Below are 17,943 nucleotides of genomic sequence, written 5' to 3' on the forward strand. Positions count from 1 at the left end.
GGAACTATTGTACATACTTCATAAATTCTTTGGGGTTTAGGGCAGTGCCCCAAAAAAAAATTTGGGTTGTGGCCGATGTTGTGGCTGACATATGGCCAACATGTTGTAACCCTAAAGTGGCATAATTTACTTCTATAAAAGGGCTTAGGGTTAGGGATTTTTTCATTGTAAGTGATGTGAAAATTGGTTTTTGCAGTGGTATTGAGCTATAATGGATTAAAAAGTTTAATTAGGTTGTAATCACTAGATTGTAATAATATCGTACTTGCTATTGGGTGGGCGTAGCCTAGGAATTGGGTGAACCACGTTAAATCTTGGTGTCTTGTGTTCTTTTCTATGTGATCCATTATTTTTTGTTATTGGTTATACTTTCATGTAATTTTTATTTTTGTCCATGGTTTAATCCTAACATGAATGTGAATTTAGGAATCTTCAAGAAGAGGGCTCCATAGAGATTCAATCCTTCAATAGCTATCAATGGATCTCTTTGATGAATTAGAGGCTTGAATGGTTAAATACTCAATGATGGATCATCTGATATAATGTCTCCTTATGAAAAGTAGATAATAACTTCAGTCATAGATATTGGATGTCAAAATGTGAGAAGAAGGCTTCTTTATATAATGATCTAGGGAACACACTTCTAGAGAGGCCAACATTGGAAAATTAAATCCCAATTAACCTTGAACCCTAGAAATGGACCTAGATTAAATGGAATTTAAAAGTTTACCATTCTAAAACCTGAAATAGCCAACCCGAAAGCCATAAAATGAAACTTTATGAAGCCCAACATCTTAAAACCTCTAGAACCTAAAATTTGGACCTGGGGTTAAGCTTGAGATTGACTCTGCCCTAGGTTAGGGTGAAGGTCATCCTTGATCTAGGTCAAGGTTGAGGTCCACCTTGACCCTTCAGGTCGTCATTGACCTAGAAAGTCAAAGTCTTCAATTTCTCAAAGAAAGTTGTTAGAAAAAGGCTGAAAATAGGGAGAGAAAAGTAGAACATGGGGAAAATATTCAAATCCATGCAAATACCTATTCAAGGTGCTTGACATGACCCCATACCACTTACTTGGAGGGCTAAATGCTCTTAAGATCTAGGTGCTTCCACCTAAGATGATACAATATGTATACTCAATGTCCACATTGAAAATAATATCACCATAATCGTGATCAATGACTGATTGGGGGAATTCTCAATTTGTTCCTTATTTTTCCTTTGAACTTCTCGAAATATTCATCCATGATTGTCTAAAAATTTTCTCCCAATTTTTCAATAAAATGGTCAATTTTCTTTTTCACTTGTCTTGTTTTATCCCACACTACAATATCTATAGTTGGAAATGAATTTTGCACATAGAAAAATATGCACATTAGGAGTGATCAAAACTTACATGATGTATTCTTTGGTTTCTTGATTGCTCCAAGATTCCTAGATAACTATTACAGTTGTAGCTCATAAATATCATCAATGTGATCTTTATTTATAATTTTGTGCCCTACATCCACTACAATGCATGGTACACTATTCAATTGACGTAACTAATAGAACTTATGTGAAATCACACATACTAAGAATTCAATAATATGATTTTCAATGTCATCTATAGAAATTCCTTTGTTGTTCCACTTGTTCTTTTTTTGTTCTTTAATAGCATTCCTTATTAACCAATGCAAGGTCTTTATGATACCATATCACACAATGAATTATAGCCTTATTGATTTTTACTAACCCACTATCTAGTCACAATCTCATATCATGAATCCTACTTAAAATGATTTTGATACATTCAACTTTAAAGACTTTTGGAAAAGTTAGGGCACGAGTAAGTTATTTTTTTCCAACAATCTTATTCTCATCCTTCAACATTCCATTTTCACAAAATCTATCATAGCATTTCTAAGCTCAAATTATCTAATCTCCACTATCTTGTACATGTAGCATGAGAAAATGTCATTCACCATAATGACTCTAGGAGGATTCGATGATAAAGTTCCTAATGTGCCTTCAATCAATGCAATATCAAGGTATACCCTAAGTTTTAGTGGTGGGCATTGATCATTCCTTATAATCTAAGAATTGTTATCTTTCAACATTTCCTTGCTAGTACTAGATGCAAATGTTACCGTTTTTGAATTGGGGTTTTAAAAAAAATTCAACAGTTTCACAAAAATAACTCAACTCGATTTGCAAGCCTTACTTCACTTTGCAATTTGTCAACAACATGATATAGCATCACAAAATATTTTGCACAAATCACTCTTGAATCACTTTGTGAGTTCTAAATCACCTAGTGAATGAAAATGAACTTTAGAACTTGATATGTACCTTCTATTGATTGAAATATGTTTTGAATAAATGCTTTGTACATGTGTAGGTGCATTAAAACTATCCTCGGTCTTAACACAATATCTTTATTTCATTGCTCAACTAAGACCATCACTCGGTCACCATTGTCATTCCCATGCTTGGTTCAATCTCCATATTGACTTGGTTTGTATAGGGGTTTGGTCCATATAGTGATACTTGGTCACTATAGATATTAATATTGATACTCAACATCTATTATGCATATGATTTCATCTACTTAATTCTTGCTTCAAATATTTCCTAGTGCATCATGATTCATACTGATATGGACTTTAAGATATCTTACATTAAAAGCTAATGTATAATGTAAGATTCAAATATACAGTTCCTTACATACCTTCTTTTCTTAGTTTAAGGTGGTGTGACCACCTAATCCATTGGATTGGGTGACCTCAATTTCATTGGTTTCATTGTAGCCTTCTACTTCCTTTTTTCTCCTTATTTGTTCTACATCATCCTTGTGTGTTCCTTTATTATGTTTATTGCTCGGTGTTGGTGCTCGGGTCCTAGAGTTCTTTCTTACATGTCCAATCTTATGACAACTAAAGAACACTAAGCTTCTATTCAACCAAATATTGTATTTGCCTCTAAAATGTGTCCAATTATAATTTTTTGCAATGTGGCCATATTCTACACAATAATCACAAAAATAACATGTCTTATAATCTCAGTTTTAGGAGTTGCCTTCCTTGGATGCATCAGTTTTCATTTTTGTTGTTCAATTGGATTTTTCTTTGGATTTGGATTACTAATCTCTATGTCCATATTTCTAAAAATTGTAGCAATGTCTTTCAAATCTAGGTGCAACTTGTGTATTACTATCTTTGACCTACATTTATGTGCTTGGTGTCCTTGTTTCTTATAGTTAAAACAATGTCCATTAAATATGGCCTTAGGATTTTTCTTACCATTCTTTTTTCTATACATATTGGTTATATATCCAAGTTTCCCATAGTGATGACTTGTAGGTTTTTTGTACTTTAGCTGTGCATACCTCTTTTCTCCACTCTTTGATGACTCTCCCTATTTGGTGGATGATAGGTTATTGGAATATCCTAGTATAGAGGTGTCACTAGGTGTTCTTGGTGATCTCAATAATTCTTCAAAGTATCTTCTAGCTTCATTAGGTTTATTCATCCTTTCCACTAGTTCCTTCTTAGATCTTAACTCATTCCTCAGTTGATTTTGTGATATTAGATTTGTAATCTCCACATCCTTTCTATTCAGTTTAAGATTTGTATGCATAGCAGTTGATTCATCATGTCGAGCTGAATGTTTGTGAGCTTCTACACATTAGATATTCTTTCATCAAGTCTAGTATCCATTTGTCTCTTATCTTTTTCTACCATGAATTTTTCTTCCTTCGCTTTTTATTTTCTATTCATTCATTTTGCATACCCTTACTAATTGGATTTCATGTTCTCTCTTCAATCCTTTGACTTCTTCATTCAATACGTTGTTCTCCAATAGGTTTTCTATAGCTGCATCACTTTCACTAGAATTTCCATTGTCAAATAGTCCTTTAGTGTCCTCTTCTTGATAGAGTGTATAATTTCTCTGAATAGCCAACTCTTGTATTTTCTTGAAGAATCTTTTTAACTCCTTTCTTGTTGCTTATTGCTCCAAATTGATGTAATATGATCTAGATGTCAAGCATCTAATTCTCAATATTTTTCCCAATTCATAAGCCTCCATCTCCAAGATTCTAACTCTCAAGTTGTTAGACTTCTTCTAAGAGAACAAGGCTTTGATGCCAACTATTGGAAGTCTTATTAGGAAGTTAGATAGTGAGAGGGGGTTGAATCAGGATCTATAATTTTTTAAAACTTCTTCTAATAAATCAAACACATTCACCATTTACCCATCTCAAATCTAGATCATCAACTATATAACTGTTATGTCATAATAGATCTAAGTATGCATCAAATTCATATACATGAAAGTAAATGTACACACATAACACAATAAATTTTGGTTACCCAGAAACCCTCCAAGATGAAGATAAAATTGGGGTGCGGATGACACCCACAAATCTTCACTATAGCTACAATGTTTGATCACTTCTAGTGATCTACCCTATAAGGGGTCTACCTTGTGTTAGTTTGTGGTGACTGATCAAAGAAGTTGGTTTCTTGCTCAACTTCTATTGGGTTTCTTGACTAATGATCATGGAGTTAATACATAATAGAGGCTTTTATCTAGTAGGAGCCCCATGTGGTAGTAGTATTGCTATAGGATCAGTCTCCAAGTGGGAGATTTTTTTCTAGTGTGGAATCTAATTAGTCCCCAAATGGGAGATTGTTAGTTTGTGGTGACTGATCAAAGAGGTACTATATATACTTCATAATTCTTTGGGGTTACCATACATACTCCATAATTTTCCACTCCTAATTTATCACACCTTATTTAAATAGGCATATTGTAACCCTAAAGTGGGAATAAATTATATAAGATAGCATAGGGTTAGGGATTGTTGTAATGCGATGTATAATAAGATAGGTTGTTCTTGCAGTGGTATTGAGCTATAAGGGCTTGTACTATAATCACTAGATAGAAAGAAAGGTTAGATAGCTGTGTGGGTGGACGTAGCTTAGGTTTTGGGTGAACCACATTAAATCTATGTGTTATCTATGTTCTTATAGTTTTCTTCTTTTGTTTATGCATTTAACTATTTATTTGTATATTATTCTAGATCTGTCAAATCCTAACAATTGGTATCAAAGTGAGGTTTGTTGTTGTAGATTGGTAGGACTTTCAGATTTGAGTGGGAGCAATGGGGGATTCCAAATTCAAGATTGAAAAATTTTTATGGCCAAAATTTTCTATTATGGAAAATGTAGATGGAAGATTATCTATATCAGAAGGATCTATGGAAGCCATTAGAAGTGAAAGCTAAGAGACAAGAAATGATCATAGATGAAGATTGGGAGATCTTGGATAGGAAGGCACTGGGATATATTTGATTGTGCCTTACACCATTTGTAACATTCAATATATCAAAGGATAAAATGATTGTAGAGTTCATGGAGACACTAGTTAAGTTATATGAGAAACCCTCGGCTTTGAATAAGGTATTTCTTATGAAGTACTTATTTAATATGAAAATGGGTGAGGGAGGGTCTATAGAGAATCAATTAAAATGAGTTTAACACAGTCACCAGTCAATTGTCATATGTACAAATTTTATTTGATAGAGAGGTTAGGGCTCTCTTAATTTTCTGTTATTTGCCAGAAAGCTAGAATAGCTTGGTTATGGTTGTAAGTAATTATGTCTCTGGTTCAAATAATTTGAAATTTGGTGAAGTTTTTGGTGTTATCCTAAGTGACGAAATGCGAAGGAAAAGCATAGGTAGAACTTCAACATCATTAGGTTCTACATTGAATGTGGATAATAGAGGAAGAATAACTTGAAGAGGAAAAGGTCCTTTGCATAACAAGTCATGAGGGAAGTCAAAGAAAGGATGTTGATAGTCTAAAGGAAAGAAATATTTTTGGTACTATGGAAACCCTAGTCACCTAAAGAAAGATTCTTGGTCTCAGAAAAAGAAACAAGGAGATAGAAATCAAGATGGCAATAAGGAAGCTAATGCTGCAAGTAATGATTTACAAGATGCTTTAATCTTATGCTTAAACACTGCTAATGATTCCTGGGTAATAGATTTTGGGGCCTCGTTCCATGCTACACCCCATAGGAAATATTTTCAAGATTATGTTCAAGGTGATTTTGCACAAGTATAGTTGGTTGATGATGAGCCCTATCCTATTGTTGGAAAAGGAAAAATAAAGATCAAATTGCAAAATGGAAATGACTAGATGCTATAGGAGGTAAGGCATTTCCCTAATTTAAGAATAAATTTATTTTTTGTAGGACAATTGGGTAGTGAAGGTTGTGTAGTCATGTTTACAGATAATGTATGGATAGTAACTAAATGTTCATTAGTAGTAGCTAAAGGTGAAAAGCTTGGCACATTGTACTTGTGTACTAGGAACACTTATTCCACTTTAGTTGTCGCTGATATTGATAATGTAGGGAAAGCTACTGTAAATGTTTCAAGAACAGATTTAGTTGTTTGGCACCATAGGCTTGGACAAATGAGTGAGAAAGGGATGAAAATCCTTCACTCTAAGAATTTGTTGCCAGAATTGAAAAATATTGATTTAGAGTTATGTGAAAATTGTGTTTATGTTAAACAGAGAAGAGTCAGATTTCTCAAAGTTGGAAAAGAGAAGAAGAGTGAGAAGTTAGAGCTAGTGCACTCGGATGTGTGGGGACTAGCTCATGTTTCATCTCTTGGTGGCTCTTGTTACTATGCTATTTTCATTGATGAATCAACTTGAAAGACATGGGTGTATTTTCTAAGCAAAATTCTAATGCCTTTCAAACTTTCAAGAAATGGAAAACTTTGGTTGAAAATGAGACAAGGAACGAAGCTAAAGTATCTCAAATCACATCATGAAGGTGAGTATTGTAGCAAGTCCTTTGAAGATTACTATTTTGTTAATCAAATTAGAAGGTAGAAGACTATTCCAGGAACTCCACAAGAAAATGGTGTATCTAAGAGGATGAATAGGACAATCATGGAATGTGCAACAAGCATGAGATTGCATGATGGGCTACCACTTCATTTATGGGTAGATGCTATAAACACTATTGTCTATTTGATAAATAGAGGACCTTGAACTCCTTTGGATGGTGGTATTCCAGAGGAAGCATGGACTAGTAAAAAGGAAAATTATTCATTTCTTCAAAAACTTTTGGTTGTGAAGCTTTTGTCCATGTTGATAAAGAAAATAGAACCAAGCTTGATGCTAAATCTTAGAAATGTACCTTCATTGGATATGGAATAGATGATTATGGTTATTGATTATAAGATTTTGATAATCTAAAAATTATTAGAAGTATAGATGTTCTTTTCAATGAGAAGGTCATGTAAAAAGAACAATTGTAGGAAAAGAAGCATGAACAAGTCAAAGAAGACTATGTGGTTTTAGATGAGACTCCTAAAAAGGAAATGCCACTGGTACTTGATGCTTAGTAATAACAAGTTATCCCACAAACTCCATTAAGTGTTAGATGTTCTATTTAGTTGAGTAGACCTCTTGAAAGGTTTTCTCCTTCTTTATTATTTTATTGACTAATTTTGGTGAACCAAAGGAGTATAAAGAGGCAATATAGGTAGATGCCAGACAATAGTGGAAACTGGGCATGAAAGAGGAAATGGACTCCTTATTGAGAAATAAGACTTGGTACTTAGTCCCTTTACCTTAAGGAAAAAGAGCCTTTCCTAACAAATGGGTTTATAGGCTAAAGGAGGAAGATGGAGGAAAGAAAAGGTATAAGACCAAACTTGTGGTAAAAGGTTTTGCATAAAAAAAGGGTATAGATTTTGATGAAATATTCTCCCCAATTGTAAAAATGACTTCTATTAGAGCTGTACTAAGTCTTGTTGCTATAGATGACTTGCATCTTGAACAGCTAGATGTGAAAACAACCTTTCTCCATAGAGATTTAGAGGAGGAAATTTACATTTAGCAACCAGAGGGATATGAAGTCAAGGGTAAGGAGAATTTTGTGTGTAGGTTAAGAAAGAGTTTGTATGGCCTAAAGAAGGCACCTTGATAATGGTATTTAAAATTTGATACTTTCATGGCTGAACAATGTTACCATATATGTCATTCTAATCACTGTGTATATTTTAAGAGATTGGATAATGGGAGTTACATTATTCTGTTACTCTATGTTGATGACATGCTTATTCCTGGGTCTAATATGAAATAGATAAATGAAATTAAATAAAAATTAGCAAGGTCATTTGCTATGAAGGATTTGGGTGATGTTAAGAAAATCCTTAGTATGAGGATCACATGGGATAGGAGAAATAGAACCTTGAATTTGTCCCAAAGTGAATATATAAAGAAGGTGTTGAAAAGATCTAATATGCAAGATGCAAAATTAGTAATTTGAGTATGCAGTGGAATTTTTTAGTAGGTGTATGATTAATCTAAGTATGGAGCACTGGAGTACTATCAAATGGATACTTTGATATTTGAGAGGTGCTAGTGCAAAGGCATTATGTTTCATAGGATATAGTTCTATTCTGAGTGAATTTGTTGATTCTGATCTGGCAGGAGATGTTGATACAAGGAGGAGTACCATAACTATGTTTTTACTATAGGAGTTACTATAGTCAATTGAATTTATAGATTGCAAAAGGTTAATGCACTTTCAACCACTGAAGTTGAGTATGTAGCTGCTATGAAAGCTAGCAAGGAGATGATTTGGTTATAATGTTTTCTGGAGGAATTGGGTCAAAAGTAGGAAGATTGCCCATTATACAGTGATAGCCAGAGTGCCATTCATCTTGCAAATATTTTTTCTTTTCATTCAAGGATAAAGCACATATAGCTCAGGCACCATTTGTTTTGGAGGATGGCCAATTACGACTTGTTTAGATTCACACAAGTGATAATCCTATAGAAATGTTCATAGAGATAGTCCCCAAGGAGAAACTACTTTCTTGCTCAGATTCTATTGGGCTTATTAACTAATAATCATGGAGTAAATACATAGCAAAGGATTTTATCTAATGGAAGCCCCATGTGTTAGTAGTATTGTTGCAAGATCAGTCTACAAGTGGGGGATTGTTATCTAGGGTGGAGTCTGATCAGTCCCCAACTGGGAGATTGTTAGTTTGTGGTGACTAATCAGAGAGGTATTGTAAATACTTCATAATTTTCCACTCCTATTTTATTGCACCTTATTTAGATAAGCATATTATAACCCTAAAGTAGGAATATATTATATAAGATAGCTTAGGGTTAGATATTGTTACAATGCAATGTATAATGAGATAGGTTGTTCTTGCAATGATATTGAGCTGTACAAGGGTTTATACTGTAATCACTGGATAAAAATAAAGGTTGGATGACTGTGTAGGTGGACATAGCCTAGGTTTTGGGTGAAACATATTAAATCTGTGTTATCTATGTTCTTATGGTCTTCTTCTTTTGTTTATGAATTTAATTATTTATTTGTATATTGTTTTGGATCTGTCAAATCCTATCTCCTTGTTAGGAGGTTACAAGATTTATTTAGTCTACCTTGATTAAAGATTCAAAATTACAACCAAGTAAACACTCTGTTAGGAGATTTGAATAGGCATGTTAGAATCAATCTGTTAAGAGATTTACCCCAATACACTAGTTAGAATGTCTCAAGACCTAATCCTTTAGTTATCACTCTATTTCTAGGTTACAAATCCTCTCTTTCCAATCGTGATATGATCTCCTTATCAAATATATTTTGTTCTTCCCTTCACTACTTTGTTCAGCTACTCTTTCTTATCTTTTTTCTTTTAACAAGCATAGCCTCCTTCACTATCACTTCACATCACATACATGCTATTTTCACATCCTTCTAATTTAGGGTTTGGATCCCTCTTTAAATAAATAATTGATGAACCTTCTAGATCAAGATCAATGATCTAGATTTATCCCTTTTTTTTGTTTAGTCCTTCCATTTTCTGATTGGTTACATTGCCTTCATAGGGATTGATTTCCTCTAACAAAACATGTAATTACCTCCATAGTTGTCATTAAAATCCATAAATTGAAGATATGAAGTTGGCCAAAAATAGTTTACATAAGTGTTTGTGCCATAAAAAATTTGTATGTCAAAGCTGGTTTACTCATCAATTGTATTTCCTGATGCTCGGTACATATTGATATAAATATTGTCCCATGACTTTTGAATGCTTGGCATTAACTATCTTACTAGACATAAATTATCTCTTCTTCACTCAATTTTTGCTAACTTCTAACATGGTTGGCATACACTATCACTTGGTCCAAGTTGAAGTACTTGATAACTTCAGACTTGATTGGCTCAAGTTGAAATGTGAACAAGTCTATCATACATTGGTCAACCCTTGTTGGATGGCTCAGTTATAGTGAGTATCTCCTGGATCTACCTATGAAATGACTAAGTGTTTAACAATAATATGCAACATGGCTTATAGATCAATAGTACTTCATCAACACTACATTGCTAGCTTTGTCTAGAAAGAATTATTGATTCATTGCCAACATTCCCAATGGGTATGCCCATGATATTTTTTTTTCTACCCACTATCATGTATGATACCACCTTGAACCTACTCTCCTTTTTGTCCCTTTCAAATTTTATGTTACTTGACTATTGAGTTCTTTCACCCTTCTGAATTCACTTTCCAACCTGTTTTTAAACTCTCAAATTCCTATGACTAGACTAGACTCTATTATAAGGTTGTGTATAAAATATGCATTCTACCAATGTTTAAAACCACCTAATAAAGTTAACATGTTAATTGGAGTATGACTAAATGGTAGGTGATTTGATCATAGAGCAGATTCTACATACCTTGAATATATTTTACTCAACATCAAGTTTTATAATTGTATAGAAAGTCATACCCCAAAATTTTCCATCAACTCATCAAAGCATGTTGCAAAGTATTATAAATTATGGGTTTGCATGAATTACATTATGACATGTAGTGTATATAGATAATTATATTAATACCATGTGTAATAAAAATGTATGGACAAGGTGATTTCAATCATCTTGCATGGTTGATGCACTAATGATGGTGAAAATAGGTCATTTTTTTAAAATATAAAACATTTGACATAATAATAATTGTCCCTATGTTTTTTAAATATGAAACAAATGGATTGCTGAAACAAGAGATGAATTTGGTATCACATGTCCTAAGAAAATTTGGCATAGTGGATAGGCATCAATCGTTGACACTTGGCTAAAGATGTGAAAACTAAAGGTTTTGGTATATTACATATTCATTAATTACACATACTTAAGCTTAATTAGGCTAATGCATTACATAGTAGTTTGTTGTTGGGACACCTAGGAGTTTTCACCTCAATTAAGCACACGGTGTAGGTGAATTCCACTCTAGGTGGTTATAGTTGTTATCTCAATCGATCTTTAGTGCACATATCATATTATCATCCTCATCATTTCACATAATCAATTGCATACTAGAAGATGATCCACCTTTTGTGTACATGTGGTTCCATCTTGTATAGGTGTTAGCTTATCTTATCCTTATATTTGTCTCTTATCACCTTTCCTATATAAGGAGGCTCATTATGTACATTTTAAATCAATCCATTAGATGTCAAGGAATTTCAATAATAAATAATATTATTCTCGCATCTTCATGCAATTATTTTGTCAATCTTTTGTGGAAGCTATCTTGGTCTTTCATTTGATCATAGGAACATTATAGATTCACCTAAAACTCTAACAAAAGGCTTATGTTCTTCTATCGAGTAACTAAAAAGGACTTTGTAGATATAAAACATGCATTAAAAAATGAATATTAACATCTTTGTCTTTCTATAATAAATTGATATGCATCTAAATGAATAAATGATAACCTTTTTCAAAAAATCATCATGTATTTGCCCATCCATTAAAACCATTCAGGACTTCGGTCAATTTGTTGAGAATAATGATTATATATACTTTGTTTATATCAGCTCAAGTTAGAGAAGAGCATAAAAAAGAGGACGAGTGATCGTGTGAGGAAGACCCCATCATCCCCATTATCTCCCTGCACATAGTGACCAAAGACCTCTAGGGATTTGTTTCCTTCCCCTTATGGGAAGGATAAAATATAGTTGATAGACACACATGTATAGGCATTAGTAGATGTATATGTTGGATTTTATGTTAGTGGATATATTCGATATACATTTGATGTATATATGACATTTTATATATGATGTATGACATATATTTGATGCATGATATTATTAGACTTATGACATTATTGGTTAATATATGATATGTTTGTTCATGTATGAAATTATTGGTTATCATAATATATTATGTGTTTGTTAATGTATGACATTATTAGTTATCATTTTATATTATATGTGTGTTCATGTATGACATTATTGGTTATCATAATATATTATATGTTCATTCATGTATGACATTATTGGTTATCATAATATATATCTTATTTTTATTGTTTACATTTTAAGTAAATTTCATGTATTCCATTTTAATTTAAATTATATCCAAAATGATGCAGAATGCTCACACCAAAAGCTAGTGGATTCCCAGCAAGAACACTTTTAAGGCAAACTACCTTTCCCACCTTCATAAGTGTCTTCAAAGACTCTTTCCAACTTGGTTACAATATTGAAAAAACTTCTATCCAACTTCACAAAACTACTTGATCACTTTCCCTATTCAAGACTTGGGAACCAATAAGGAAAAAATGAGAAAATTTGAGAAATGGATCATAATCAACTTCTTGCTTCAAACTAACATCTTAGACACTTCAAGGAACACCTAATAACTATCACACAAACATTAGTCTATCATCTATACTACCCTTCCAAGAGATTTTTCAACATCCTATGAGTGAAAACAATCTTCCAACATTCTATGACTGTATTTTCTTTGCAAAAACATGTAATTTGTTGATTTTTGGACAACTCTTCACAAAGGGAAGTGATTATGTTTCAAACCCATAATATGACTATTAATACAAGCAAGAAGATAACTATCATCTTCCTCTAACTCCATTTAGTGATAACATGCAGCTATATAAGGTGTAATGACTCTCAAAATACTTATCGAGTCAACTTATTAACAAAAAGAACAAAAAAACAAAAATCATTAGGACTAAGGCAACTTGGGTTTATAGGTGACCTCAAGTTCCTTGACCTTACAAACAAGGATTACCTTATTATCATAAAAAATAAAATTTTCAAAATGATGTGTATGATCACCCCTTTACCTTCTATCACGAGTCTCCATCATTGGATGAGATGACATATCCAGTTGCCATAGTCAAAGATTGTTGCCTTATGGCATTTAGTGAATCTTAGGGATGATTCAGTTTGGCATGTCTGAGAATGTTTTAGTGCTCAACGGGATGGGAGGAGCTTGGGGCTAGTGTTTACTTAGCCACCTAGAGCTAACGAAATAGACAGTTGAATCCCACGATAAAAGGTGAGAGAGATTTGGTAGTTGGCAATTTTGTACTGGCCAACACTACAAGTTTCAACATAACCTGAGATGACATCGTAAAATTAAAAAAAAATAATATATCCAAAAAGTGAGAGAGTCTATTGTAGCTCTCCACAACATGGTCCTATAGCACCTAGAATCACATCCATACCTCACACGAACTCCAAGATATGCCTTGTCAAAGATCGTTGTCCTATGGCATTTACTGACTCTTAGGGACATTTTAGTTTGGCATGCTCGAGAACATTTGAGTGCTCAATGGGATGAGAGGGGCTTGGGGCTAGGGTTTACCCAGTGACTTGAAGCTAATGGAATAGACAACTCGATCCCACAATGAACGGTGAGGGAAATTTGGTAGTTGGCAACTTTGTACTGGCCAACACTACAAGGTTCAACATCACCTAAGATGGCATTAAAAAATCAAGATAGAATAAAATCTCCAAAAAGCAAGGTAGGTTATTCTAGATATCCACAACATAGTCCTATAGCACATAGAATCACATCCATACCTTACACAAGCTTAAAGATATGCTCCATCAAATATCATTTCCCTATGGCATTTAGTGACTCTTAGGGATGTTTCGGTTCAACATGCTAGAGAACATTTGAATGCTTAATGAGATGAGATGAGCTTGGGGCTATGGTTTACCTCGCCACCTAGAGCTAACAAAATAGATAGTTTTATCCCATGGTGAACAGTGAGGGATATTTGATAGTTGGAAACTTGGTACTTGCCAACACTTTAAGTTTTAGCATCACTCGAGATGGCATCACAAAATCAAAATCAAGTAAGATCTCCAAAAAGAAAGAGAGGTTATTGTAAGTCTCCACAACATTGTCCTATAGCACCTAGAATTGCATCCATACCTCACATGAGCTCCAAGATATGTCTCATCAAAGATCACTACCCTATGGCATTTAGTGACTCTTAGGAACGTTTTGATTCACCATGCTCAAGAATGTTCCAGAGCTCAACAAGACAAGATGAGCTTGCAGCTAGGGTTTACTTGGCCACTCAGAGCTAAGAAAATAGACAATTTGATCCCATGATGAACAGTGAGAGAGATTTGGCAGTTGGCAACTGTGTACTAGCCAACACTAAAAGTTTTAGCATCACACAAGATGGCATTGCAAAATAAAAATAGAATAAGATCTCCAAAAAGTAAGAGAGTTTATTGTAGGTTTCTACAACATGGTTCTATAGAACTTAGAATTGCATCAATACCTTGCATGAGCTCTAAGATATACCCCATCAAAGATCACTACCTTCTGGTATTTAGTGATTCTCAGGGATGTTTCAATTTGGTGTACCTGAGAATGTTCAAGCACTCAATGAGAAGCGATGATCTTGGGGCTAGAGTTTACCCAACCACCTAGAGCTAACAGAATAGATAGTTCAATCCCACAATGAATAGTGAGGAAGATTTGGCAAATGAAAACTTGGTACTGGCCAAAACTACAAGTTTCAGCATCACTTGAGATGGCGTTGCAAAATCAAAATGGAGTAAGATCTCCAAAAGTGAGAGATTTTATTATAGGTCTCCACAAGATGGTCCTATAGCACCTAGAATTGCATCTATACCTCACATGAGCTCTAAGATATGCCCCCATAAAAGATTTTTTCCCTATGGCATTTAGTGATTCTTAGGGACATTTTGGTTCGGTGTGCTCGAGAATGCTTGAGCACTTAATAGGACAAGATGAGCTTGGGGCTAGGGTTTATGCAGCCACCTAGAGCTAACAAAATAGATAGTTTGATTACACAATGAACGATGAGGGAGATTTTGCAATTGACAACTTTGTACTAGCCAACACTACAAGTTTCAACATCACTCGAGATGGCATCACAAAATCAAAATAGAATAAGATCTCCAAAAGGTGAGAGAGCTTATTGTAGGTCTCTGCAATATGGTCCTCGAGCACCCAGAATCAAATCCATACCTCACACAAGCTCTAAGATATGCCCCATCAAAGATCACTACCCTATGGCATTTAATGACTCTTAGGGATGTTTTGATTTGGTGTACCCAAGAATGTTTGAGTGCTCAATAGGATGGGACAAGATTAGGGCTAAGTTTTACCCAGCTACCCAAATTTAATGGAATAGATAGTTCGATCCCATAGTGAATAGTGAGGAAGATTTGGTAGTTGGCAACTTTGTACTAGTGAACACTAAAAGTTTTAGCAACACCCAAGATGGCATCGCAAAATAAAAATAGAGTAAGATCTCCAAAGAGTGAGAGAGGTTATTGTAGGTCTTCACAACACGGTCCTATAGAAGCCAGAATCATATCCATACCTCACACGAGCTCCAAGATATGCCCCATCAAAGATCACTGCCCTATGGCATTTAGTGACTCTTAGGGAAATTTTAGTTCAGCATCCTTGAGAATGTTTGAGCACTCAATAGGATCGGACAAGCTTGGGGCTAGGGTTTACCCAACCACTCAGAGCTAAAAAAATAGATAGTTCAATCCCATGATGAATGTTGAGGGAGATTTGGTAGTTGGCAACATTGTCCACAGAGCAATGTGAAGTGAAGCCTCAAATTAGTTCATTAGTAGGCAAAGAATCTAGTCATGCACTTCATTCCAGCACCACAGATGTTTCAATTAGAAATGCCTATTTATCAATGGCCTTGCATTGATAGGAATTGGGAAGCTAGGATACTCAAGCTAGGCATGATCCCTCAAAGTTCTCTTCAAAATATATTAATGATCTTAAAAAAACAACAAAAAGCTCATTCGCACCTTTAAATGGAAAATTCAGTTCAAATGGAGATTGTCAGCTCCCAAACATGTCCCAGTCAAGTAGATAACTAGTGTAGGAGCACCCATTCTAGACTCATCAAAGAAGGCACAAGAAAGGATCCTAGATAGTTCACTTAGGATAGGTTGTGATGTCGTAGTGCATGGTGGAAGCTTCTAAAATGCAAGCCACTAGGCAATTAGACAAGGTTGGAATCCTTCAAATTTCTAGGTTTAGTACTAGGACACTTATCACAAGCATCAATAATGAACTTATCATAGGTTATCACAACCCAAACAAGGTAGGAACTAAACATGAATGAAAAGAGAACGATGACCATGGAATAGAACACAAACACACCTTAGACCTATTAAGGTTTGCATATATCAGATAAAGTGATTTTGTTGTGTCCAAACAACACTAATATATAGTTATAGTAGTTTTCCATTGAAAAGGCTAGTGGCCCTTCAAATTGTAAATTGAACATAACATGGAAAAACCCCACATGAAGACATAGATTAGGGTAAAAGCATAGATCTGTGTCACCGTTTGTGATACAAAAACCTGTTTTGGTCAAATCTCATTTCTCTATCAAAACTCAATTTTAAAAAAAAACTAAAAATACCCTTTTATAGATTTCAGATTCAATATCATCATTATATAAATTTTTGAGTGTTTTGATTAGTTATAATATGTTATAATCTAAAAATATTATAAGTAGATATTTCAACATTTCAAAAGATGCTCTCTCAAAAAAAGAAAAAAAAATAGTAAATCATATCAAAAAAATAAAAAATATATATTTATCACTAGAGGAGAGAATCCTCTTTATGAATATGTAATTTTTTTTCAAGAAGGTATAGATTTGATAGGTAAGTTTTGACGAGAGGAAAAAACTGTTGGATTCTGACAAGGTCGAACTTGAGTACTTATAACAACGAAAATATACATCAAAAATAATTATTTCTTTTTTTGTGCACTATCTATACATGTCATCTATAAAATATTTCCAAATCATAACAAAAAAAGATGATTTGCACATACTTGTTTGATGGGAACTACATCCTATATTTTTTACAGTTAAAAAAGGGACTTCAAAATAAAATAAAATGAATAAATTCTTAGTCAAAAAAATAATAAAAATTATAGGCATAAAATTCATACAATTCTACACATTTCATCAGTTTACATCATCTCCATATGTTAAACACAAATACCATTTTTTTTCTCATTAATGTTGAACTGTCACATTCTGATATCACTTTTCTTTATAAAATGTGACACAGGTTTGTGCTTTTACCCATTAAAGTGAAATTCAAACATCCTTTTAGGACATATAAAACATATGTAAACCTCACACACTAGAAGAGAATAGAAGCCACTACTGTAACAAAATTTAGAAAGTGTTGATAGGCCTAATTAGGATACAACTACACTATACATACCCTTTCACATGTGCCAATCTATAAAAAAATTATTGGAACATCTAGGGGCATGTGAAACAAGTCCAAATCCAAAGTTATACAACTTGGATCACTCTAGAGCAAAAGTTATAATGACTGTGGTGAAATGCTTAATCGTGCATGTATGGAGCCATACACGTAGGGTATGGTGGCAAAAATCATTCCTCTCTTGTGCATCTATAAAACCTAAAAAATTATGAAGTACACTAATAGGGCATGCATTCTACTGAGGGGCATCAAATTCCCATGATGGAAAGTGCCAAAACAACAATGCCTTGGGTGAAACACTTGGTTTAATGCTAATTTCTAGGCACC

The sequence above is a fragment of the Cupressus sempervirens genome, chromosome 11, assembly GCF_028749045.1.
Source record: "Cupressus sempervirens isolate cs-2001-9-10 chromosome 11, ASM2874904v1, whole genome shotgun sequence".
NCBI lineage: Eukaryota > Viridiplantae > Streptophyta > Pinopsida > Cupressales > Cupressaceae > Cupressus > Cupressus sempervirens.